Source organism: Limulus polyphemus, unplaced genomic scaffold (assembly GCF_000517525.1).
Source record: "Limulus polyphemus unplaced genomic scaffold, Limulus_polyphemus-2.1.2 Scaffold2322, whole genome shotgun sequence".
Taxonomy (NCBI): Eukaryota; Metazoa; Arthropoda; class Merostomata; order Xiphosura; family Limulidae; genus Limulus; species Limulus polyphemus.
In genome coordinates, this window is record NW_013667932.1 from 112030 (window position 1) to 116048 (window position 4019).

Consider the following 4019-nt stretch of genomic DNA (forward strand, 5'->3'; position numbering starts at 1 on the left):
TGAAATAAAATAATAACTTTATTAGGCTTAGCGTATATTGTAAGCTTTGATTATTTTTTCATGAACATCTAATTATAAATCGGTGTTTTTGTGGTCGTACTAATACTTGCCATTTCCTAATTCATTAGTAAAAGATAACTTCGCGTTTATCATAATGCAATTAATAATATCTAATCTCGCAGCTTTCAATTGTGTCACTCCCTCGTTTGTTTTTTTACTTCCTCTTTGGAAATGGTTTTGTTGTCACGTTCTTACCGGAAGCAAAGACTACTCTGGCTCACGAAAAATAGGAGACAGAAAACAAAGAACAACAGAAACAAAACAAAAAAGTAACTGCCAACTTCAGAACTGTGACTGTATTTCTAATTTATTAGAATATAGATAAATGTTCATAAAAACCGTAGATTACAAGACAAGCTATAGCTAATACTTGTCGCCGATCCCGACTGTAAGGTGGGGAGGGGATATTTTGTACAAGAATTGTCTCTATTACGTATCCCTTACTAGATTAGTCTTTAGTTCTGATTTGTTTCGATGTGTTGCTTTGATCAGAAGTTAATGACTTTTCCAGTAGAGGTCTCTCACATCCATTGGGTAACAAAATTATTTACATCTGGTTTTCTTATATATTGAAACATATGTACCATATCTATATATATGTACCATATCTAAATATGTACCATATCTGTTCGCGTACCAGATCTATATATGTGCCATATCTATTCATGTACCATATTCGTACATGTACTATATCTATATATGTACCATATCTGTATGCGTATCAGATCTATATATGTACTATATCTATCTTTGCACCATATCTATATATGTATATGTACTATATTTATATATCGACCATATCTGTATATTTACCATGTCTATATATATGTGCCATATCTATATATGTACCAGATCTATATATGTACCATATCTGTATATTTACCATGTCTATACATGTATCATATCTATATATGTCCTATATCTGTGTATGTACCATGTCTATATATATGTACCATATCTATATATGTACGATGTTTATAAATATGTACCATATCTATATATGTACCATGTCTATATATATCTGTACCATATCTATATATATGTACCAAATCTATATATATGTACCATATCTATATATATGTACCATGTCTGTATGTGTACCATATCTATATATATGTCCTATATCTATATATATATATATACCATATCTGTATATGTACTATATCTATATGTATAATATATCTACATATGTACCATATCTGTATGCGTAACAGATCTATGTATATACCATATCTATTTATGTACAATATCTATATATGTACCAGATCTATATATGTACCAGATCTATATATATGTACCATGTCTATATATATATATATATGTACCATATATATATATATGTACCATATCTATATATATATCTACCATATTTATATATGTACCCTATCTGAATATGTACCATATTTGTATATGTACCATATCTATATATGTGCCATATCTATATATATGTACCATGTCTATATATATATATGTGTCATATCTTTATATGTACCATATATATATATATATACCATATCTAGGTATATGTACCATATCTATACATAAGTACCATATCTATATATGTATCATATCTATATATATGTTCCATGTCTATATATAAACTATTCACACTTGAAAAACAACAACAAAAACTATCAAACTCAGAATTAAATTAGTTATATGAAAACAAACAACTGAATCTCGGTTATGATTTCCTTTTTATCGTATATTGATCATTTATTTAGCATTGTTTATTTCAAACCTTGGTTTAATTAACACCCCAATTTTTGTTGTAGTTTTTAAGTTTTTATGGAAATGCTTATAATATTGAAAGAGTATTACCGATATGTTAATACTTCGAAACCATCTTTGAATCATTTGCTCTATTCGAACACTAAATACTCAATATTTAATTACTAAATATTCAAGTTCATAACAAGTTACTATGAGGTTGTTTTTGTTGTTTGTAACGTGTTACAATGTGTCCCAAAGTTGGCATGAACCCTTACCCAGGGTGCAATTGTCTCTCTGTGTCCCAAAGTTGGCACGAACCCTTACCCAGGGTGCAACTGTCTCTCTGTGTCCCAAAGTTGGCACGAACCCTTACCCTGGGTGCAACTGTCTCTCTGTGTCCCAAAGTTGGCACGAACCCTTACCCAGGGTGCAACTGTCTCTCTGTGTGTCCGCCTTTCATGCTAATAGTTTTTTGATTGATCTCAATCAAATTTGATATGCACATTACGGATGGCCCTCCGAATAGTGTCAAAGAAGGAGGAGGGGGCATGCAGGTCTCGCTTCCCCCACCTTGTCTCTTGAGGCCCCATGTCTTCCCCGTGTGTTGAACAAGCACGTCAACTAGTAGATATATATATATATATATATAATTACTTATTATAAGTATCATTTGGTACTGTTAGCTAAGTATATGGATTTCAGATTAAACTAAATATTCTCAGTTCGCCGAACCACGTGAGATGTTTTTTCGTATTACGGCCGAAAGTGTCACCAACAGGGCTCACAGTATCAGAGTAAAGAAACATTAGATTGTTTTAGTAATAAGCTGGAATGGTATATTAATAGCTATATTCGTTACCAGGTTAACCTTCACTTTTGATCTATGTTTGATCAGAAGTGGATGATAACTTACAATGGAAATCTCTCAGATCACTTTGTTATCAAAATATATAACGTCTTACCTTTTTTATATCAGATTTATGTACCATTGGAGAAGAATAGTAAGTGCAGAAATAAACTATCTGTGTGAAAACAACCATCTGAACTGAGCGAGTGAGTTTGTATTGAACGTATTTAATAATTTGCAGTTAAAGTCTGAATACTTACATCGATAAAAGTAGGGTTTCTAAACCTTTACTTGGCACGGAATAGATAGCCTATCGTATAGCGTTGTGTTTAACAAATAAGCAATAATGTTCATTTTCTTTTTACAGAGTAGCTGTAGACGCTTTTGGGTGCGTAGACAGTGTTCTCCACCTGTAGCTATGACGTCAGAGACGTTTACAAGGGTTTAATTGAAACTTTTATGCAGGAATCTCATTGTTTTGAAAATTTGGAATTAAAGATATTGTTACGACAGCGGAAGTCACGCAACGCTGGGAGCATGCGCGCTGGAGTTTCTAGAAGGATCGTGACTTAGCGGGCAACCTAATGAATGTCCCAGCGTTTGCTAGACGCTCTCTTTTTAGTATATAAGCCGGAGATAGATTGAAGAGAAAGAATGGAGATAATCGAGTCAAGCGAGCAGTAGGCACCGTAAGTAAAGTGTGTGAATCGCTGTGAATTATAGCGTGTATTTATAAAAGTAGTTAAGTTTAAAGTGACTGTGGAAACTCAGTGTGTTACAAAGTTTGTAACGAGAAATAATAAACTAGTTTTAATTAAGAAAAGACTTGTATCGCTAAAGTTTCTCGGAAAGAATTTTTACGGGAAATTATCAAACAAGCAGATACATAACAAATTGGTGTCAGAAGTGGGACGAAAAAAAAAGGAAACGAGAAGTGGCAAATCAAACTACAGCTTAACAGATTTGATGGCAGCAATACAAGAACAGCAAAATAAACAAGAAGAGAGATTACAGCAGTGGTTAGAGGAGAAAGAAACGAAACAAGAATAGAGGCTACAGCAGTGGTAAGAGAAGAAAGAAAATAAACAAGAAGAGAGGCTACAACAGTGGCAACTGGAACAAGAAAGTATCCAACAGTTGCGGGAAAGTCAGCAACAACTACAGGAAAGTCAACAACAGTGACAAAAAGTACAAATGGTAAACATTAATAAATTTCAAAGTGAATTAAATACATTAAAGGATGATTTACTGTCTTTTACACAAGGAGGATATATTAGCCATCGATCTAATCAGCCTCAGACAACGGGAAGCCCCTTCCAGACCCTGCAGCTAAACCTAATGCAGACATCTTTAGTCCTGTTAGAAGTCATATCCCAGATATGAATGTCAGTAATAGGTG